The sequence below is a fragment of the Cyrtonyx montezumae genome, unplaced genomic scaffold, assembly GCF_038088225.1.
Source record: "Cyrtonyx montezumae isolate F1298 unplaced genomic scaffold, pur_monq_1.0 scaffold_12, whole genome shotgun sequence".
Taxonomy (NCBI): domain Eukaryota; kingdom Metazoa; phylum Chordata; class Aves; order Galliformes; family Odontophoridae; genus Cyrtonyx; species Cyrtonyx montezumae.
The window spans coordinates 18,156,739-18,180,289 of record NW_027071848.1 but is presented as its reverse complement, the minus strand read 5'-3'; the positions used below and the strand labels follow the sequence as shown (position 1 = coordinate 18,180,289).

The 23,551-nt window shown below is 45.0% G+C and overlaps 2 long non-coding RNA genes across 3 annotated transcripts in view; one reads left to right on the top strand and one right to left on the bottom strand.

Annotated features, from left to right (window-relative positions):
- Positions 1–5,346: 5,346 nt before the first annotated feature.
- LOC136044729 (uncharacterized) overlaps positions 5,347–23,551 on the bottom strand; it is a 28,790-nt gene continuing 10,585 nt past the window's right edge. The window contains exons 3-4 of one of the 2 annotated variants that reach the window (XR_010621850.1): positions 12,176–12,319; positions 5,347–6,397 (exon numbers count right to left, since the gene is read on the bottom strand). This is a non-coding gene — a long non-coding RNA (uncharacterized LOC136044729). The remainder of the gene's footprint in view (positions 6,398–12,175; positions 12,320–23,551) is intronic. The other variant, XR_010621849.1, reaches the window with a different exon arrangement.
- LOC136044730 (uncharacterized) lies at positions 13,158–22,052 on the top strand. Its single transcript, XR_010621851.1, has 3 exons — positions 13,158–13,346; positions 13,819–14,031; positions 21,971–22,052. It is a non-coding gene; the product is annotated as an uncharacterized LOC136044730 (long non-coding RNA).

Sequence of the window (23,551 nt, the reverse complement as noted above, 5' to 3'; positions counted from 1 at the left end):
TTGGATTTCACCATCACAGCTGGTTATTTTTTTCAGGCACACCACGTGCTTTCAAATCATCTCGCCTTAAAGTGTCTCAAAGTGAATCAGCATGTTTTAATTCACAGAAACCTTTCTGAGTTCTGTACTGTTCCATCTCCACCTCTCTTCATGCTCTGCGATGGCATAGACCCCAAAGACTCAGACCAGCAAAGGAACCAGTTTGTTGTACTGACAGTTTCCAAAGGAAAACTCTGTAATTTCTTTTCCTGTTTGTCTCCTACAATATCTATAGACCTGCAAGTCATACACTGGGGACTCATTTTCAATAATCCCCTTCACAGGAGCCACAGATTATCACAGTCAAAAAAAAAATAACAGCAGGTCAGCAAGTTTCTTGCCTGCCTCTCTCCTTGCAGGGAACACAGCAAACCAGCCTTCCCCTGGAAGAAAGCAACCAAATATTTGCTGCGTTACAGCAGCAGGGAGGGCCTCACAGAGATGCAGCTTCCCCTGGCAAGGCTCAGTTTTATTGATGAATTGTGCACGTGGAAACACTACTGTAATGAAACAGCATAAGCATACGTACCCAAAGCTGGGAGGGCTGCTTGGGCCCAGGCCTCTGCCCCCTCCTCCCCTGAGCCAAAGGGCTCTGGGCTGCAGGACACACTCAGCTCAGCTGTTTCCTTTTGACTGCTCCACTATGATTGAAGTAGCACAGTCCCAAATGTGGCTACGGTGATAATGCTATAAAAATACAGGAAAGAAAACTAGTTTAGCAGAGCATAGCACCTTTGTGATAGTACTGACTGTTCACACTGGTATCTGAACTGGTATCAGTCTCATTGTGAAAGTACAAATTGTAACTGAAAGTCCTGTACAGGCACTGCAGGGAGATGAGTCCTGTGAGCTGCGGCAGGAAGGGTTTGCATCCTGCAAATATCCTTCTGGTTTACAGGAACTAGAAATATAAAGGAGGATATTTGTCTTCCTTTAAAAAATAGCCTGCTCTAAAGAATGCCTTTTTCAACCACAAGAGGATACAAGATGGAAGGGATACAGGCCCTAATAACCCACCTGGAAATACTTTGTATGGAAAAGCTGTTCAGCGAGTTTGGGGATTATGCCAAAGAATTATCAGACAAGCCTTGCTTGATTTGGGTTTGTGGGCAGCTTTTTACAGCCCAGCAGGATTTCCCAAAGCTGAGGTGCTTTTAAGCTGCCCTTGTATGTGCCTGGCCCTTGTTGCAGCCTTGGCTGCTGGCCAAAGGGGATTCTGTTTGTGAGAGAGTGAACAAGTGAGGATCATTATGACTTGGAAGGAGCTCAGTTCTCACTCACCGAGGACTCTGGAGACACAGAATGAGACAAAAAAATGAATCAAAATGTGGGAGCCAGTAGGGTGACAGCATGGACCTGAAAATATCAGCTATTTCAGACACGGTTTGCAGACTGTGGAACAACTTGCATACAGAAGTAGGCAAACTTTGGATGCAGGAGGATAAAAGGCTTCCTGAAAGATCTGTGTGTATCTCCAGCTCTCAGGCAATCATACGTCAGATCTTTACTCCGACATGGAGTGGGTTCCAGTAGCTTCTTAACAGCTGTGGCTCCACTCCTAATCCTTCACGGTCACAAGTTACCATATGGGCTCAGGAGCAGAGTGTTAAAACACTGGAGTTTTCAGAGGTCAGGGGTCTACAGCAGAGCCTCTGCTGCCCTCTCATCAAGAGGAGGGAAAACAGTGCAATGAAAAGGTGAAGAAAGAAAAAAACAACTGTCATTTTTCAAGTTTGAAAGAATGGCTACAAAACCCACCCAACCTCCTGCAGACCAAGACAATTGAACTCTGACATCCATGACGCTCCCCGGCAGCATTTCCAAATGAAAATTTATGGATTTTTGAGCAATCTTGGTTTTGGGGGGGTGGGAAGAAAGGAAGAAAGAAAAGTAAGTTCCATGGAAAGCTGCCATTCTTCATTGAATCAAAAATAGAACTTCTTGGAAATTTACCAAGCAGGCATTTTTGTGTGGAAAACACTTACTCTTCAGATTGGGCTACGTCCCAAGGAAAAAATACACACCAGTTTTGGACAGGGATAGAGTTAAGAGTCTAGATGCAATAGAGAGACTCACTCACTCTAAAATACTTGCCAAAGAGTCCTGCTATGGCAGGACATGAGACACTTGCAACGCCTGCTGTTTTTCTGTAGCACATTATAGGTCTGTCTGTAAGTCTCTGACTATGCATCCACAAGTCTTGTGGGAAGCATTAGTGAGTCCTAAGGCAAAGCTTGCCTGCTACAGTCAGTGGAATTCTAGTCACTACAGTTACTGGGGTCCCAAGAGCATTTATTTGAGCTTGACACTTGTATTTGAACAGTTGACTTATGCCCTGTGCTACTCTGAAGTGATGGAGGCTGAAGGGAAGGATGTCAGTGTGATTTTTCAGAGCAGGTAACAGAAGCGTTTTGTTTGTAGTCGAAGTGTCATGTTTAGAATGAGGCAAGCCACAGAAGGAGTAAGAAACAAACAAGGCAACCAGCTGTCCCCTGGGCTGTGATGGGATTTGCTAAAATGATTATGGTGCTGCTAAAATGATACTTACTAAGGCAGTGTTCCACTCTTGGTATTGTTTCTTGCCATGAGTCTTTGGGCAGTGGACTAGAACAGGAAACAGGACTATAGGTTTTATCTCAAGAGGCTTCCTCCACCCATTGAAAAGTCCCAGACCTACCCTTGCTCTATATTTCATCTCTTCTACTGTAAAGGAATTTTTGTGTAGTTCTCTTTGAACTCTCCCTCTTTCTGCAATGCTTGTCTTAACAGTATCAGAGTACCCACCTTATCCATCTGCTTGACTGCATATACTTGCCCATGCAGTTCTTCTCCCTCGTGTTTCACCTTTTGCTGAATGCGATGCTGTTCTTAGTGAGTCAAACCCCAAGATGTATTGAGACCACCTAAATTTCACCTAGGGAAGGCAGGTGATTAAATTACTCTTTGTTTCTGAACTGTGAACAAACCCTTTTTCCTGATGGGTTTGCATTCCCACAAACCACACATCTTTACCGTTGGAGACACACAATGTGCATATTCCCAGCTAGCAGGGCCTTCCACCTGGGCCTGCACTGAGAATATCTGATTGTTTCTCTTTTATTTGAAGGGAGAATCCTGTGTTAGTATTCTTGCCTGGGGCACAGCACAGCTCTTGAACAGGACTAGTATTTCTGGTTTCTTCACAATACTGGCTTTATCAGCCAGAAGAAAGCTGAAGTCTTGAGTTTTTTCCAAAGAGGGTCACAACAAGCTTCGCTAGAGCCTCACACCAGGCTCAGTGCCTGAGACTGCACCACAAGCATGGTTACTTGTGCTAGCAGACTCTTGCTCATAAACAGAATAGCTCTATCTCCTCTTCCCTCTTTTCATGTTCCAGTTGCTCAGAAGGATGGCAGAAATTGCACAGGACTTGGCAGAGCAAGAGCAACATGTATATGTGTCTCTGTATGTGTGTATCTGTGTATTAAAGGTGGACTAAATTGAGTTGTTTTGTTGTTGTTGCTGTTGTTTTGTTTTTGAGTTGTATAAATCTACCACTGTTGGTGCTAACTTCCACAATATAAAGGGGCACAGTAGTGCTGACTCCTCGTGGTATCATCCCTAACAAGAGAACTAGTCCCAGGCATACCTATGAAAGGCTATGTATGTGCCTGTCTGACAGCCTGTCACTTGCACAGAGATGCTGAAGCAAGACTAACCCTGAAGGAGCTAGAGAGAAGAAAGATACTGGGAATGAACTGAAAGAGGCCCTGACAAGGGAAGAAGAGGATACAGAGGAGTCAAGCCTCTGTCCAACTGTTGAAGTATTCAAGCTCACACAGGCAGATGATGTTCTTGGTCATCATGCAACATGGCAAGAGGCTGAGTGCAAAGAAAGGGGTAGAGGGCTCCCAAGCAGCTGTACAGATCCTCAGCTGCAAAGACCTGGCATCAAGGTGTAAGCAGACAGATTAGGAGTTTGCTTACTCTAGAAGAGGCAGAACATAATGACTGAGTAGTAAAATTACATTAAGTGTCTTTTATCAACTGAGAAGGCATTGGAAGGTGGTGACTGACCCTCACAAAAGTCTGAGTCAGAAAGCAGCTGTGGTAAGGGAGTGGAGATCCTATTAATGTGTTCTGTCATGGGTTGGCATGTGCTCCCTCATATTTGGATGTCTAAAGCTTAGGGAGCTGATTTGCTCTTCTTTTCATAGGCTAGCAACTTGTGCTGATGTACGCAGATAGTCTCAATATTGTGGAAACAGCAGGGCAGCTTCGGGAAAAATGGGGATTAGGAAGAAGGTTTGTGAAACAGCCCGTGAAGTTCTGAACTTCTCTCCCAACTCTCATTAGATGCCAATTCTCTTAATATAAGATTTGCACTCCAACCTACATATCCTTCCTGCCCCTCTTCCTCAGCAGTCCTCTCCTTTTCCCATTCCTCCTCCCCACTCAGCAGCTCTTTGTGCCCTCCTTGGGCTGCGACGAATGAGTGAGGGGCAGGGTGTGTTTCCTTAGCAGAGGGCTGGATGGGCAGTGGGCAGAGATGAGCTGTTTATATCAGAAACATCTGGTTTTGTTCTTCTGGGATCATAAACAAAATAGGAAGTCTGCTATCAACCAAGGTGCAGTCATGCTTCTGGAAGCCACTGTAGCTTCTTAATGCTCATGACAGCCACACACAGAGGACTCTGAGAATAAGCAGGCTGTAAAAAAAAGCTGTAGATGTGGCTAGCTTTTCTCTGAAATGCCTGACATCCATGAACACAGTAAGCACGAGTTCATTCATTTAAAGTACAAAAGCATGGGAGAGAAGTGCACAGGGAGAAATCATGCTCCCACTGACAGCTCCCACTGGACAGCAGCAAGGGAATACTCTGGCTAGGGCTCTCACCTTGCAGTTGCCAGTTCTGCTCTGACTCCTTCTTGGGAAGGACCGGACTTGGCAAGGCACCAAAGACAGCAGTCAAATCCAGGACTGTGGATGTAACTCACCAAGTGCAATGGGGACAGAACTGTGGCTGGACTAGCAGAGAGTGTGCAGTTATTTGGGGTGAGAAAGGATGCTGTTGTCTGCCCACCAGCCCTGTACTAGCATGGGATCTGTGCAAGGAGATCGTGCAATGCTGCAGGGCACTGAGGATCAAGCATCATGATCTAGATATGAAATAAGGCACCGCAAGACAGCAGGGAGATGGTCAGACATATGCCCACACAACCCCAAAGGCCCACAAACTCTTTACTCAATACACTTACTGTAGCTCAAAGAAAGAAAGATTATTTATTAAGGCCATCTATTTTTTTTTTAAGGAAAAAGTGGCCTCTCATCAGAAATGTAAGGCAAACAAACCCAATACAGTAAAGCTGCTGTGTCAGGAAGTACAGAACAAACCCACATCTCATCAGAACTAACCCGCTTTTAGCTTTGCATCCAAAAATATTAGTCCACTTATTGCCCATTAAAAATTCCCTTTGTCTCTTCTCAGTTGCGGTGCAATGCTTGAGATGTTAAAGCTGGCACTGTCAGCCTTTAAAGTAATGTTTGAGATTTATTTACTCATTAACTTTCAAATGCAGGACACTTTCAAAACCTTTTCCTAAGGGCATCCCTGTGTTCTGTTTCAGAGAGTTACTGTTGTTTTCCCACCTACCCTGAAGGGCTGTTTACGATAGCATCTCTCCCTTTTAATCCTCTTTTCCTTTCATGTCCAACAAACAGCGTTAAACAGAACACAGAGGGAAAAGACAGATCTCACACATTACAATCAGCTATATTTAACTGAAGAAAAGAAATGCTTTGCAATTAGAGATCTCATTTTGTAAATTAACGCTCCAGAAGCTTTTTCCTATGCATTTTCCAGATAAAACCGAGCCCCAGGTTTGTATGAGTAGGAGCTCAGATAAAGGGCTGTTAGAACTCGATCCTGTGAATGATGCACACTCTGCACAGTGACTGGGCTTCCACAAAAATGATTTCTCTTAAGAAAGAGCCTACACAGAGGGCGGTACACGCAGACGTGGGCAGTATTGACGTGTTGAACTGTGACAGAAAATTGTATGTTTCAAAGTGGCCATTGTCTCTGGTGTGATGCCTTGATTTCTCCAGCACTTTTTGCCCTACATCTGAGCACATTCAGTCTGTGAATATATTGATCTTTGTGGCCTTTCTGCTGGGCAGTGTGGGACTTCAGTTTGTACAGAACTGAGAGGGAGAGATCAAGGCTATCATTTCATGAACACTTCTTTCAGCATCGGTGCCAACACAAGCAGCTCCTGATTTCCCCTTCCTCTATCCCAGCAGTCACTCACCCCTCAGCTGTGCCATTTCAGTGCTGAGTGTGAAACAAATCGCAGAGCACATCCAGGTTAAAAATAGCTGAAAAAGACAGAGGAAGAAAAATGATTTCCAGAACCTGGACTGACATCCTAAATGTACGACTAAGGCCAATACGATAGGACATTTTAGCTCAGATTCAATCTGCTCATTCCAGCTCCATTAGTAGTATTACTCATTTTCCTATAGGACAGAAAGGCAGAAGCTGTACTGACTTCCTTGCTCAATTTTGTGGTTGGCTGGGCAAGGGATGGAGACCTTAGAGAAATGCAGCCAGCAGCTGACTAGCTACTTGGTGCAGGCAGGCTGGCTGACCATGCACGTGGTTGCTGGTGAGCCAGCACCTACAGATCAGAGTGCTTCTCAGCAAAGAAACTTAGGGCATGCAGGGAGGAAAGAGCTGGGCTTGTTGTTTATGGGAGGAGCGGGGACAAAGGATCAGATACCCATGGGAAACCAAGTGTTATTAGCTCCACTGCTCACATAGCCATTTGTTTCAAAAAAAAAAGCAAAGTTCTACAAGTAAGAGGTCTTCTGCCACTGAACCTGTAAATCAAATGAATAGTTTCTCCTCCAATTTGTGAGGAGGCTGCAAGCTCAGCCTCAGATTCCTGTTCAGACTCCAGCAACCACTTCTGCTTTTAGCACTCTGAACACAAATGAAAACCACAGATACTGATTTCTTTCCCATACTCAAACATCACTTGAAACCCTTGTTTCTCCTGAATAACTCTCCTAAGCACTTGCTTCATCTCTGTTCCTACCTGCCTTCTTTTTCATCCACAGCAGCTTGCCAAGAGCTCTACTCTGTTCTCTTCCTTCATATTCTTTCTGCATCTGCTCTGGCTGATCCATGGCCTCAAGCTTTGGTGCAGAATGGTACACAAATGCAGAGTACCTGGTGAGCCTTTCCACTGAGAGCTGCAAGGGACTGGTTGCTTTAGGAACTGCCTGTGTTGGACACGGACTGTGCAGTGATGCTGTGGATGAACCCAGAGCGAGTACTTGGTAGACTGACCCTGTGGCAGTCTCACTGCAGAGTGTTAGCAGATGTTTTGAGCATATTATATCAGAAAAAGGAGGATTCTGGTGTATGTGAAAACAAGCTCTTCTTGCCTGCCTCTTTTCAGTGAAAGCAGACCTTTTGCTGGGCAGCAGAGGGTGGAATGGGAGCCACGTGGTGGGAGAGGAGCCAGGAAGCACCCTATGAACCACAGCTATAGTGAAAGGCAGAAGCAGAAGGGTCATTATGTCTGGTTGGTCACATCTTTTCAGTAGCCCTCACAAATGAAGCATTTGCCATCGTCTCTCTGGCACTTTGATGTGCTGGTAGTAGAGATTATCATCACCACAGGTAGCTCCTGGGCTTCTGCAAATGGGAAACCAGGGGTTTGGGGCTGCAGGGGATTTTCCTGGTGTGGGAAATCCCCGGGTGGCAATAATCCAGCATAGTGGGCTCCGTGCCATCCCCTGTGCAGACAGCCAGGAACATTACTGGGAGCTGTGCTCGGTGTGTTCTGTTTGCAGATACTTTGGTCTCACTGCAAGTATGGAGCAGGATAGGATGGGAAAGATCTGAGACAGTTCGCAGAGCATCTGCCTGCCTTAATTCATGGCCACTGCACACCCATGGGTCCGTTCCCACTCCTGCACTGGGGAAGCTGCTGGGGGTCAGCTCAGCTCCTGCAAGAGGTGGGTATGCACAGGGCTTCCTAGCACTGACAGCACTTCCTGAACTCGTTTATTCAGGAATTTGTTTTTCCCAAATAGAAGTATATGTAAATCCATTATGTAAAGGCACTGCAGTGCAACTGTAAACCAGGCACAGCAGAGTAGGAGGTGCTGGGGAACCCCCACCAATGTGGAGCAGGCAGATGCAGAGTGAAACAGGCCTCACATTGCTGAGATGTTAGGATCTGGTGTTGTCCTCAGGCAACTACTGAATTTGGGGAAGCAGTGGCAAGGGAACATGATCAGAAAGCTGGCATAAGCAGTGTAACTGGTGCATCAAAGATCTCCTCTCCTCCTCTCACATTTTATCAGTACCCTGTTTTAGTCTACATGTCCGTAAATAACAAAATCATTACCGATAAAACTTGCCCTCAGCAACAAGACACATGTGAACAATAAAGCACTAAGAGACATATTTTCAGAAGTGTGTGTGCAGAAATGCCTATTGTACAATGTATAAGCAGCATGTGGTCTGGATGTGGCAAGCAGCAAAGGGAGAGGAAAAGGGGAACAGATGGAACCTGTATGTGAGTGACAAGAGCGAACGTAAGCTCAGATCAAGTTTTGCAGTATGCAGAGGCTGAGCTTGAAAAGCCTTAAATAATAACCACATTTTAAGGAGGACTGTTTCAATGAGGAACACAGATAAGTGCGGTGAATCGTAAAACTGCGGAGGACACAGCAGAGGAGACAATGATATATACAGAACATATGAGAGGATCGGTCTGACGCGCTGGCCATGCGTACAATCAAAGGTGTGCGCATTTCAGAAACGTCAGCCTCCCTGAAACCTCAGTGACTTAGCAATAAAACATCAGGAAACGATAAATCAGGGTCAGGAAGGTCTGAGAATTCCACACAGCTGAAATAAAGATTGAGCAAGAGGAATTAACATCAAGAAACGAGATTCAGATGTTTAAAGCTGATTGTCTGAATCAAGTTAATATAATGTACCATGCTTTACTTCAAAACGTTTGGATCGTGCAGCTGGGGAGCCCTTCCCACGATTGTGAAACGCAGCAGCCCACTTTATCTGAGAATGCCTGGCTATGAGCAGGGTACAAACAATGAAGTGGGATTAGAGTCTTTACTATTTCAGACTAGTTTTGCCATTTCCATGGACCACTAGCATAGAAAGCAAACCCAGCAGTGAGGCTGCACCAAGCTTCCATCTTCACGTACTTCATTCTGGAGTTGCCCGCTCTGTCTAGCTCCTTTTGAATTGAAAATGCTAGCGCTCTTTTTCATGACCCTGAACCACTATGACCACCAGCATCCCTCGCTCTCTCATTTTCAACATATTCAGGCAAACATCTATTCAGCTATCTGGTCTTCCTTCCCTTCCACCATTTCTAGTGTTGAAGTTCAACGCCGTAGAAAATTATGTTTACAAACCTGAAGCAGTACGGGACAATCACATTCTCACTCCTTTTTACACATGCACAGAAGAAACCTTTACCTGTATTACCTGTATTTATTTACCTGTGTGAGGCCTGCAGACCTTCAGTGCTACACTTTTGATTCTAGCAAATCTCAGATGGGTTCATACCAACTTACAGTACGCACGCATTGCATAAGCTCCTTCAGCTGAGTGAAGTAATCCAAGAGGCTGGAAGTAGCTGCCCAAAAACCACACCTCCTCACAGGGAACGGGGATCCCATTGTTAAAGAGCGTTTTGCAGCCTGACAATTCATTTGGTTCCTAGCTCTGTTGAATTACATTGCTGGTGGGAGTGGCTCTTCCCTGCGATGAGATAACACACTCAGCAGTCCTTGGATGAGAAACTAATTAACTGGAGACAAGCACTGATGCTGCAACAATACTCCTCCATGCACTATCTATTCATGGTAACCACTTTTTGATTGGGGTGAGGTTGCAGAGAAAAAAAATAGACAATGCTGATATTAAGCTCTCATCTCAGATCTTTTCCCCCCCTCTATTCACATGTGTTTTCATGGCAGCTGTACACGCGTAATGCTGTTATGGGATAAAAATCTCTCTGGCACATCTCTAGCAAAGCTTAAGACAAATTTGACACTATGATTTATGTCGTAAACAAAACAGACCAGGGTGTGTTCTCTTGCCCTTTGGCAAGTGGCAGAGCTCTTATATACAGCAAGCTCGCCTCCCACGGCCAGCCCCGGAACAAAAAGAGCTGGCTTTATCCAAGCCTGGAGGAACTGTGTCTCAGGAGGGCTCAGAGGCAATAGCCAAGCTGTGCTGGGAGACGTGAGGGCAGCGAAGCAGTGTGGCTGCCCTGCTAGGACCCAGGCCTGACCCCATCTGCTTTGCAGGGTATGTACAACCAGGACAACCTTGCTGCTGTTTCACAGTATCTCCAGCACTTCCTAATTTCAGAAGACTCTGTACAAAGTTCGGGGTCTCTGATCATTCCAAGCTGAAGCACACAGCCTGTGCTACAGGAAGTTGGTTGGGTTCTGCTCCATTGCCGATTGCTGAGAATTTCCATTCAAAGCTCCTTCCTATTTCCTTTTTAGACGTGCATAGCGTAATACCCAGAGAGACTGCACAGATTGACCAAAAGGGTGACAAGAGAGGACATCTTGCCGCCTGGGTCAGGCACTCCCTGATGTTTTGTCAGGTGCCCTTAGCCACAGTGTGGAGGCCACAAAGGGCACTGATGGTTTCCTGATCTATGTGCCCAGAGCCGCCATCCCTCTGGGAACTCCTCCTGGTGTAGTCAGCCAGCAGCACTTAGTGCTGGGGTGGTGTTCGTCCCGTGTCCCTGGCCCCTGGCCCCTGGGATGAGACCTCCAGGAGGGATCACATGGATGGATACGAACATAGCCCTGCTATAAATCAAAGTGGGGGTCTGCTCCCACTTCACATATGTACCACATAGGAAGGCAGGACTTGCTTCATGGAGCCCATAGTGCCATACTTTAGTGGCACTTGCCACTAAAATGACCAAAACTATCCAGTGATGTCACTCATCAGCTACACAAAAGCTCAAAACAGGCAAATTGCATGTGAAGATCACCCAAGTAAATAAGTTCATCTCAGTGCCTAAATGAATATCCCAGATCGGTTTCCTCTCTTCCAGGCCATGATTCACTCCCCGTTTAGTCCAGGCTAACCACATCATGGGAGCTTTGGGATAAGAGCTATATTATTCTTTGCTCTGATCCAGGAAGGCTCTGTTGTGCTTTGGAATGTCTCAGGATTGTTGCAATTAAAATTCTTGCTAATTTCACAGAGGAGGCATTTTCATTTGTTGCCTTTTTACAGATGGCTTTAGCAGTCCCAGACCACCAGAGTCACGGCACAAAGAAATCAATGCACTCCTTGGCATGGTGCTTTCCTTGCCTGAATTTGCATCCAGCTTGTTTACAATCTGTGGGCCAGGAGAAAAGGGTCATTTATAATATGCACCCCAGCATTGCTCGCCTGCATTTTAGGAGTCAGCAATTCTGATAAATTCTTGACGCAGCTTGCAGGCACAGCTAAGGCTCTATCTTCTGCCTACTGCAGGAAGCTGGTCACTGTATCAAAGATCAAAGTTGCTCATACCAGCACAGGAAGGTTATATATACAAGCACAAAGGAACAAGGATGCAAGGTTTTGCTGCTGAGCACTACTGGTCTCTAAATTTGTCCATAAACTGCTTGAATCAATTCAAAACAAAACACTTGCTGCAGCACCACCCAGATTACTCACAGACTAATTCTCCTGTTGCAGAGACAAGACACTCCATTATCAAGATGTTTGATACGACTTTGAATAGATGAGTTTATCTAAAATTGCATTAGAGTCTTATTTAGAGAGTGTAATGACCTTAAGTGGCTGTGCTTTAAAAAGGCTAACAAAATAGTACATAATCTCAAATGGGCACACATTGCAGGGAAGTAATTTCCCTCTGTTACACACACAGCATCTGTGGAACAGGCAAATGTTTATCAGGAACTGAAGCTCGTCAAATCAGTTAATTATTTCATGGAAATGAACAAAGAGAAGGCTTTTTATATACTCCCAAAAAATCACAAATGCAGACAGGACCTTTTCAGAAGCCATTCCTGCAATCTAGTGTTGTTGGGATAAAAATCAGCAAGGAATTACTGCTAAAAAACATTTAGTCAGCTCTGGCGGATCTGATGTAAACCTAAGTGTTGCAGGAGTCACATGCTGCAGGACTGACACAGAAGAAAAGACTAGTGGAGGAATGCAGCCAAGTGTGTCTCCTCTCTCCTCCCCTCCATTAAATGATAGGAAATCTGAGAAAAGACAAATAAGCCAGGTTTTAAAACTGTTTCAGTGCCTCTCGTGGTCTCTTGCACACAGGCAGCATCCACATTTGCAGCTAATTTCCTTTAATTTCTGCTCTTTCTGCATCCCTGTTCTGTTCTGGTTTACAGTCTCCAGCTCCCTGTGCAAACAGGATCTTTCCTCAACAGTGTGCGGCCACATCATCTTCCTTCCTTTGTATACAGGCTGATACTGTATGTTACACACCACACCGCTTCCTAAGCACCTCGTTTCTCAATGCTAGCAAAAACAGGAACCAAAAGCAAAGCAGCAATAAAACACTGAATCCTCACCATAGCTTCAAATGGAACCCTTAAAAGTTTCTGATTCGAGATGACTTTTCAGCCAACTGATTTTTCTGTCCCGGTGTGCTGTGCCCAGATGCAGCACTCAGACATTTTGCCAGATGCAAATGCTCCCGTAAGGTCTGTGCCACCAACCCACACTTTTTCCCCTTCTTTCAAGTGTGGTGAAAAGTGAAGCCAGCTGAGCAAAGTGCATGTGGCGTCTCCGTTAACCTCTCCTCTCCTCTCCTGCAAGGCCTGCTGTTTGATTTTTTGCTCTGAGGAGATTAGATAGCATGTCTTCAGGGAGAAGAGAAAACCACAGAGCAGGCTGCACATTGCACAAATGCTCTTGTTATTCTGAGGCCTGAAGAAACAAGGAAGGAAGCTTGAGGCTGGTGGTTTGGCAGGTGTGAGGCCTTTTTTACGCAGACATCTGTTTTAAGTGGTAGCTCTGGGCTGGGGGATGAGCACAATGCCTGCCATCCCCTCACGGTGGAGAGGCACAAGGGTTTGGGGCTGCTGGAGAAGCAATGTCTCTGTGCCACCCGCTTCCTCAAGCTGTGACTTGGGACGCTGCTGTGCTGTAGTTGTGGGGTACGGCTGCAAAGAGAGAATTCCTGCTGCAAACCGACAACTGGCTAATGCAGCTGTTCTCATGCATTAGGCAGAGGTTTCTGCTGCTGCACTGGCACTCACAAAATGGATGAGGGTGAGTACAAAATGGGAGAAGGAGGAGAACACGTACACTAAGCTCAGTGTAAAGATCTGATGAAAACAGTTTGGATGCTACCGCGTATACCACATCAAAATTCACTTTTCTAATCCCACAAGATTATTTCTAGTGGTTTGAGTAACACTGCTGGTAATCCCTTTACAGCTTTGAATGAACTGCCTCCTTTGGCAGGATGCTAAGACACGCTCTGATAAGTCTTGCCCTGAGTTTGAAGGAATTCATTAGTGTCTGGCAGTTATTACCTATTGAAAAATGTATCTGTGATCTCTACGTTATAAACAATCTGCAAAAGAGCTGCAGCTTTTAGGGCAGGGTCCTGCTCTGCTACAAGGCATGGAGGGAGGAAAACGGGACTTGCACAACATCCTCTCCGGTGGGGATTCTCTGGGGCAAGCGTGCCTTGAGCCACATTGTTATTTTAAATGACAATAGGCTCTTTTTCCCGCAGCTGACTGTCGACTTTAATGAACGCTTAGTAGCTTAATTACCTTTAAAACTGTTAGTGGCCTGTTAAAGATTGCCGGAGTTGATCTGTGCACTCCAAAGTGACTGGGGACGGGCAGATGTGACGGAAGACACACATTGAAACACGTGTATACAGCTGCCACGCGAAACGCAGAAGCCTCATTTCCATAAGAAATCAAGCCGAAGTCATTTCAAGGTGAGGGTCGGTGGTTAATCCCTCATTAATACGCTCATTACTACGTCCTTAAACGCCATGACCGCTGCAGGAAAGCCATCCGCAATCAGCTGCAGCCAAGGCGATGAGCAGAACACAGCAGCGGTGTGTCCTGAGGTTCTGCTGGGATAGGAGAAATACCCGAGAAATAAAGGGCAAGGTGGCATGTTGCTATTCTTGCAAGGATTTGCAGGTTTCTAGAGTGTATGGAAGATAACTTCCTGGTGCAACTCAAATACTGCGCTCACTTTTGTGCCCCTCACTACAAGGAAGACATGGAGGCCTCGGGCTGTGTCCAGAGAAGGGCAGAGAAGCCTGGAGAAGAGGAGGTTCAGGGATGACCTTATTGCTCCCTATAACTGCCTAAAAGGAGGTTATGGTGAGCTGGGGTCGACCTCTTCTCCCGTGTAACTAACAGGAATAGGATGAGAGGGAATGGTCTCAAGTTGTGCCAGAGATCTCAAGATACAGGTTGGACATTAGGAAATACTTCACAGAGAGAGTGGTCAGGTGCTGGAAGGGAAGGTGATGGAGTCACCAATCCTGGAGGTGTTCAAGGAACGTTTAGATGTTTTGCTAAGGAAACACACCACCTGCGAGGAGCACTGTTATGTATGTCAAGAGAAATCTTACAAACTTAGGGAGTTTGACTCCAAAACAACTTTTTTTGTTGTTGTTCTGAAGATTAAAAATAGAAAGACAGATAATGAAGCCTAATATTCCAGGTTTGGTGTATTAATTTTCTTTTTTTGTTTTTGTTTATTTTCTATTTGTAAAACAACAGCAACAAGAGCCTTCCTAGATCACACAGCAACACAGTATAACTGTGCTGCTAAGTGGCAAATCAAGCTTCACTCTACTGTGGCCCTAAATGGTACCATTAACATGTGGTTGCAGTCAGACAACACATTCAGTAGGAAATGGCACCTTGTTACTTCCTAGATTATCTGCTCCCTATGGGGTAAATATCCTCAACATCACAGAGGTTTAGTAGCAACATTCCTATTAAAGTAAATGGGATTTGAGTGAGGCTAAATCCAAGTGTACAGTGCTGGGATGTTATACCTATAAATCTTCTGTGTCTTGTGCTATCTGCGTTATTTGCTGACAAAAGACAAGCATTTGCTGCCAGCCTAGGGTTCAGGAAGCACAAAAGGAGGGTGTGTGTTCAGCACTGCTTCCTGTAATGCTGACTGCAGCTAGTGAGGAAGCATGAAGCAGGAAGAATTACGGGACATTCCTCAGCTCCTCGGCAGCGCTGCAGCTGTGAGGGGAAGGAATCTGGCTTTCCACTGCAAAGTGTGCTATTCGCCTCTGAACCACAGTTACACCCTGGTGAAATTCCCTTTTACAACAGCAGCTACCTGAACCAGAAAGTACCTTAGGCAACAGCTACCTTGTGTGCCTCTTCGAGGTTACTCCTCTGGTACTAAGCACTTTGTCTGAAAATTTTGTTTCCTTTGCTTGTCTCTATCCCATTGTGGACAAGCACCCCAGTTTACTGAGTAGCAAAGACTTGGACAGGCCTTTTCCTTTGGATTACTACCTTAAAACAAAGGGGTTAAATAACTTGTCTGATTTTGAAAAGAAATATATACAAATATATATACATATATATTTCTTTTCAAAATTATATATATAAAATCTGCTCTTCAGTAGGCACACTTTCACTGTGTATAAGGTCAGTGTAACCTAAACATGCAGGACACATAAAGCGGCGGTTTGTCATATCACTAGATGACGTGTGGCTATGCCCAGTGGTGGGGAAGAAAAGGGAGAAGAATTAACTCAGTGTGCACTGTGATCTCACCTCCAATGTGTATTTAACGTGATATTCAATGAGCTGAAACTTTGGCCTGGAGAGCTCTCTTCAGCTAGGAGCGGGGCAAGACTGGTAGGAAGGAGGTTTATTAAACCAAACCATCTCACAAAAGCAAAACAAGGCTTCGGAGACACGAGCTCTTCCAATCTGAAACAAGCTTTGAAGAAGGGCTGTGAGATCTGCACTGTAAGCCTGGTCAGCTGTTCTAATAAGAGACCTTAAATCCACCTACAAATTATGCCTTGCTTATAGGCTGACGTCATTACTACTGCAAACTACTGAAACAATATCCAAAACAGGGTATCATTGTTTTAAAGGCACCCCACAAAGTTAACTTGTGTTCTCCCTTTCTCTGGTGCAAACCCCAGTGCAGCTATCTCCTTTTGTTCTTGCATGAGCTACTGATGCCAGCCACCCTGGAGAACAAGGCCCTATCTTTTCCCTGAGGCAGTTACTCCCTTGGGACAATGCTGGGTCACCCTCAGTACACAAGTGGTCTGGGTCTGCTCCTTTCTGCTTGGGAATGATTTCATACATCTCCAAGGTATCAACATTAACTGCAGAAGTATCTGGCTCCAGTAACGATGATGCTGGTTCCTGATTCTGGCAGCTCAGGGACTACAGGAATGTGCAGTTTCACAACTGGCCTGAGCTGATCCACTGCTGAGCTTCTGCCAAAAGGCAGCTCTCCCAGCTACATGCCCATGCTCCCTCTGCACTGACACTTGTGCTCCTTTGGCTGGGCAGCCTGCGGCACTGGGGGCTGATTGGTCTCAGAGCAATCCTCCCTCCTTCCTCTCCCTTTGGTAGAGTTAATCTTTGTGTGGTTCAGCTTGCTGGCTGGGCTGTGAACCTGATAGGGGTTTCCAAATTAACTTGCAGATCTCCTCAAAAGCTGTGGGGGCTTAGAGCAGGCAGCTGCCCTGAGATGGGATGCATGCATTCCTCTGTTCCTTAGAACATACAGAAAGAGGGTTTTACAGCCATGTGTTACATAATGATGCCATGCATCTGATATACATGTAACTGAGGGGTTTTCCTATGGTGTGTTGGCCTAAGGTGTTAACTGTTTTACCATCCACCTATGCACCCAGCCTTTCACACCAGCTCAATGCTGGTGCACTAGATTTGGCACCTGCGGCATCATGGTTATAGAATCATAAAATATCCCAACTTGGAAGAGACCCACAAGGATCGTCGAGTCCAACCCCTGGCTCCACACTGGATCACCTCAAATCCAAACCCTGTCTCTGAGAGCATTGTCCAAACACTCCCTGAACTCCAGCAGCTCGGGGCCGTGCCCACCGCCCTGGGCAGCCTGTTCCATGCCCTCACCCCCCAGCTGCCCCTCCCCTGGCACAGCTCCATGCCATTCCCTCGGGCCCTGTCACTGTCACAGAGCAGAGCTCAGCACTGCCCTTCTGCTACCCTCCCTTTGAGGATCAGCAGCTGCCATGAGGCCTTCAATTCAGCTCCAGGCTGAGCAATCCAGGGCCCTCAGCTGCTCCTCACACACCTTGCCCCCTACAGCCTGGCATCAGCAGCTTGCAATCTGGTGGTATTGGTAGCTGCAATGTGCACAACTTTCTCTTTGAGGGAACAAAATGACGACCAAATTTAAGTGGTTTTCCTTGTTTTTTTAAGGCTGATGATGGGAGAGTGTATTTGTGGTGGATGCCTGAGGAGTGCATCTGGTGAAGTGCCAGCAATGCAACTGCATCAGAGTTGTAGAGATGAGGCTCTAGTGCTAACTCCGTGATAAAGGAAAACCTGGGCAAACATTGGCAACTGGCTGAACAGGACCCCTCTGCATTCCCTGAGGAGAGCTTGTTCCTCCCTTGCTGTGTCAAGTCTGTGTAGGTACTGTAGGACAAAGCCGCACAGTAACACACCTTCTACCAGAGTTAACCCACAGCAGCCTCTCCAGTTAACCTTCCCCTGAAGCCAGGACAGATTAGAGACAAGATAATAATGAGAGAGAAAATCAGGGTCACGGGATGGCTTACAGTCAGCTCTGTAAGAGAAGCAGGTCACTCTTTCTCATTATGTATTTCCATGAAATCCACCTTGGAATCTTTGTTCAGGTTACTCAGCAAAGTTGGCCTCCAGATGCAGTTGTCTCAGCTAACTCATTTGGTTCCCATTTCCCCATGCCACCACTCAAATTCAGCAAGTCGAAACATCTGGACAAACCCAGAAAAGAGATATCCTTACTACATGTATTCCAAATAGCCTATGTTCTGAAATCACTGTACATACACACTGCACTTAGCCACCCGTCTCCTCTCAGCTCTGGCTCCTGGTTCTGGGTCCCACTCTGCTGTTCTTTCATTCAATCATTATGAGGCTCACAGAGTTTAAATCTATCCTACTTCCATTATATTTTGTCTGAATTCCAAAAATGTTCATATACTTCTCTTCCTCAAGTAAAGTTACAGCATCGAGTAAAGATCCCATTAAGGAAGATGTTTGGGCTATAGAGAAATGCTGCCAACTACTGTAACAGGAAAACATTACAGTTCCCTTTTGCCCAAAAATAACATTTTCTTGCTGTGGGTAAATAGCTATTATAGCTATTATAGTTCTTCTGGGAGCAATAATCACAGCCCTCTTCTCCAAGCAGAGTATGCAGGGAGGAGCTGAGTTCCCAAAGGCATGTCCTGGTTGCATCTGCCACTGGACACGAGCATGAGGAGCAGCCAGTGAGGAGCACGGCAGAGAAGAGAGATGAGAGGGATGCTCCAGGGGATGTTACTCCTGCAATGGGACCACATGACAGGAACTAAAACAGCAGTTCCACTGACACTCAAAGCACTTTGGGCTCCTCTGCCTGGGAAAGGACCTTATCTTGGTTTCTTCTCTTTCTACTCCATGACCTGGAATCTGTAATTCTAAAAGCTGAGTCTGCTTGTGTGGACGGCTGCTGAGAGGCAGACTGTATCCTGGCGTTCAAGGGATCTGAGTTGTGTCACGCTGTACCATCTCATGTCATCGTCTTGATGCAAATCACCTTACCTCTTCCATTTCCCTATTTCAGTTAATTTCACACCTTGCTCAGGAATGTCACAGGGTCCTGGTGTCACTGTGTTTTCAAAGCACCTAGTGAACAATGGCTTCATCGGAGACAGGGCTCCCAGGAACAAAATAAAGTAACAGTAAAACAAGGAGAATAATGCCATTTACCAAACTCTGTTTTACCATGAAGAAAATAGTCGCCATAATCAAAATTTAGTCCTCCAGCTACTATCTGGTATCAGTCTGCGTGACTTTTGCTCAGACTCGTTTCCTTCCTAAAATATACTGTTCTTTAATGGGGTATTGGAGTGCAGTAATTTCAAAGCAGCTACTCCAGTTCCATTGGTATCAGTATCTCTTGAGGAGAATACTGGCCTCACTCGGCTTTATTTTACTTCCCACCCCACTGTTTATCAGCTAAAGGATGGTGGTGATAACACCTAAGAAGTAATGCATCTAGTGCTTAGAGCAAAAAATCAGGAAAAGTGAAAGGAGTCCCAGCCACTGACAAGATATGAATCACTCTCTGCCTCTTTTGTTTTTTTCATTTTTCCTATTTGCAGTGAAAGTAATGCTGGTATCTCTTATTGCAGAGTCAGGATTACCACTTCAGTTTGTAAAACACTTTGAGATGGTGAAAGCACATCTCAGCAAAAGTACACAGCAACGCTGGTGCTTCTGAAGTGCCCTAAAGAAACACTTTCTGACCTGACACTTTGCACAGTTGGCCCTTAGTCACGTCTACCAAAAAAATAAGCCCTGTTTTGGCTGAACTATATAACACATATATAGCATAAAAACCAGTAACTAAAAAAAACAAAGAAACAAAAACCCAAACCACCACCACTGCTGACAACAAAAAAGCACTTTCAGAAAAGTCTGCTTGGTTTTAAATCACTGCATATCTCAAATTTAGGTTGATCTGAGAACACCAAATATATGGCCACAAGCATAATTCATGGAAGATTCTCAGTCTTTTCTGCAGCTGTGCTTAATGTTTAGTGCAGTACAGCCCAGATCCTTAAGGCCAAGAAGCTGGCTAAGTAAGGTCTGCTGCCATAAAAACTACTCGTTGATCATGACAACAGCATGATCTAGCAGATTACATAACTGACAAGCTAGTCACATCTCAGCAGGCATAAAAACATTTCTTTTCCTGTCACCCTGCAATATGACAACTGATTGTACCTGTTTCACTCAAGTCTTGCTGCAATCTGTTATTTCTCTGCCAGTACTCTTCCAGCGAGAACTGGTGTATTGCAGAAGGGCAGGTGGCTCTGGATTCCTTGTGTGAGGCCCTGACTCTAGGGCTACAGATGGCTGTTGTCAGCAATAAAACTCCTTTAAGGCATGCCCAGCTCCCTTCATAGTTTATGCTGAGCATTTCCACATACCACTGAGCCTGATCTTCACCACACTATTTCTCCTCCACATTACTTTCGGAGAGGAACAGGGTTTTGAGCATCAACCAGGTTACCTGGTACAGTCCAGAACGAGTATATCTGAGCAGCTCCTCAGCAATGTCCCCTTTGGCATTATGGGGAGCTGTGCAGTGTTCATTGCTTCTCACCACTGACATGGCAGCAGCCAGGGAGTGCTTTCACACAGGTCCTGGCCACCGGCTCTGGTTCCCTCTTTCCTGCAGATGTTACTTCCAGAAATACAGGCACCCAGTATAGGAAAAGTGCATCGGATTCCTAGCAAACGTTGCTGAAGCAGGAAATGCCTTAAATACATATCTGGCCTTGCACCACAGAATACCAGAACCACAGCTTTCTGCAGCATGCTGTGATACGCATGTCCTCTGCTCATCCAGAACCACTCCACGTTGTCTGTGCACATTACAGCTCAGCCTCTCAGGGGAATGCTGTGTTTGCAGTAACATTTGCACACCAGCCAGCAGTTTGCTTTCTGCTCTGTGAATGGTATATCCAGAAACTGGCTGCTACGCTGGTATGCTTCAGAGGGAATAATGCTGTCCTTTTTCCTGCTGTTTATTGTTAACCAGAGGTGCCTAATTTCTGACAAACAAAAGAGATGGATTCTGAGCAATTTAGCAATAACCAAGAGCGGGATGAGCAGGATGGCTTTGCAATATGTACAGCATTGTGTGTATGGCTCAACAAAAGCCTGGAATACAAGGCATCTTGCAGCAAGCCTTGGAGTTGCTAAAGCAAGGCCCATACACTGCCACTTCAATGATAATGGCAACAAACTTAATCTGTCCTGCAAATCACAACCACAGTGTACAAACCTCCCAGCTCATGGTGGGAGCATTGAGTGGGAAGCCTATGACATGAAACGCGTGCAAGGGAAGCCTTCAGCTATGGGAAGGAATTGAGCACGTTAAGCAAAGAATGGGTATGCCTCATGGGACTACTTAAAAATCAAGGACTACTTTCTCAACAGGGACATCAAAACTTCATGCAGATGAAGCGTACTTAGGTACAGAGGAGCAGAGTGTGCCCTCCCAGGTTGATCAGTCATCCAGCTCTGACTCTCGTGCAGGGGTTTCTTTTGTTGTTTAACAGACTTGCCTCTGACACACAAGATCATGAGTGGAGCTGTATGGCTAAGGCAGGGTAGTCAGGGTAATGTGAAGGAGTGGCAAAGAAGATAGGACAATAAGGTAGACATCCTGTACCTCCTAGGCCTCTTGTTATGTTGGGACACAAGCTCAACCATTTCAATTAATTTGTTGTAGTCCTAAAGGATTAATTACAAGGTGCACAAAGGAATAAACCCAAACACAGCAAAGAAAGCTCTAATATATAGTCTGCAATGGAGTAATGCTCATTGTGTGGGTAGAGTTCATTGAACAAATGTAGATGTTTAAACTGTAGGCATCCATTTGTGAGTTAATCACCTTAGGACTCCATTTTAAGTCACAGATAAATTGGCACTTTTAGCATACATTAGAAATTCACACTCAGCTGAGCTAAATTGTGCCTTGTAAGCTCCTGCTGCTCTTTGCTGACAATAAAGGCAGGCAGGCAAGACCAGCCCACAGGTAAATGTCTGTATGACAGACATCAAATGTTGGGTGAGCTAAATCACATTCCAAATGTCTTTGTTCTGACACAGGGATGCTACACACCACCGAGCTGCTGGAGTGGGGCTACATAGAGTTCCTGGAACGTAACAGCAAAGCCAAGGGAGCCAGATCCAGAGGAAGAACAGAGATGCAGCAGCAGACACAGCAAAATCCCTTGGGAACATGGCCACTGAAGCAACCATGACTTCATTAGACTTGCTCAAGATGCCCTCTAGCCTAGACCTTTCACCTCATTTAATAGTTTCTTGGCCTCAATCACTCATAATTCTGAAATGAAAAAAAATAAAAATCTTCTGACTCCTGTCTTCAAACCACGGCTGTTTGATTTGGAACGCTGCATTGAAGTCTGTGCTACAGATTGATTTCAGGTTTATTATATTTTCCCCTTTGAAACATGCTACAGTAAAAAAAAAAATTTAAAAAAATCTGTACACTTTGTTGTTTTTCATGTAGCCCCCTCCCTTTTTTTTTTTTTTTTTTTTTTTTCCAATCTTAGCAAATGCTCAGTCTTTTCCACTTCAATAGATTGAAATTCTCCCCTGGGAACCATAAGCTCTTTAAATATTTTTAGGTTGCCAGATTTCTTATGTTCTCTCTCCAGGAAGCCAATTTTGTTTCTAAGCTCTCAAGAGTAGCCCAGCTTCATCTTTTGCGTATTCACTGCATCACAATAAAATGCTGCCTAATTGCTGCCTCAGCTGAGTCCCAAAGGTGCTGGGGTTTGTCTCTAGGCTACAGTTGTGGACAATAAACTCTTCTTGGGCTGGAGTTAAGCCTTTTTATTATTTAAATCTGAGTCATGTAAAATTAGTTTACTAGCAAGTAACCCACAAAGATCTGGTATGGAAAGAAACTCCCACATATTCTTTTCCAACACAAGGAGAGAATGATCAGATATAAAGATCCGCAAGCAGCTCATAATATAAGACATAATAGAAAGACCAACATTTAGTTCAGCCAAAAGGACATGAGCGTGTCTTTGTGAGACTAGCAGTTTGGAGTTCTTTAGCTTCAAGATGAAACTGGTGGTATGAAAAACTCTCTTTTATTTTCCTCTAGCTTATCCATAACCTGAAATAACTATGAAAGAGGAAAAGACAGATGTAGATAACAAATGCCAGATGAGCAAGAGCTTTCTGTTCTCTGTCTACCACAACAGCTAGAGTATTCACTGAACATTTAGCTAGAAAATTATCAAGAATATACTAGGACTGGGTGGTCGCACCTCCATTAAGCTTGAGAAGACTCCTACAGTACGGGGCAAATGGACAATATAGGGAGAGAGAATGATCCTCCTTTTCTCACCAGGACCATATTCAGCCATCCTCAACAGCAAAAAGATGACAGCTGTACACTGCGTACACAGGAGTTTTCCTCCTTTGTGTTCCTTTCTTAATCTGTATTTTAAAGTGTTTATTTCTTTTGTAGGATACAGCTTTCAATGATAGTGCATACTTAAGAACATCTTAGTGGAAAGTCTGCTCAACAATTCTTTAAGACTGTTTTCTCTAGATAACGCTTGTAGATGCACGTGGTGCTGCAGAGCCAAACCTACACTCTTAACTAGGTAAATACAAAGCTGGATGAGATCTCTCAATTTGCTCAAAAAC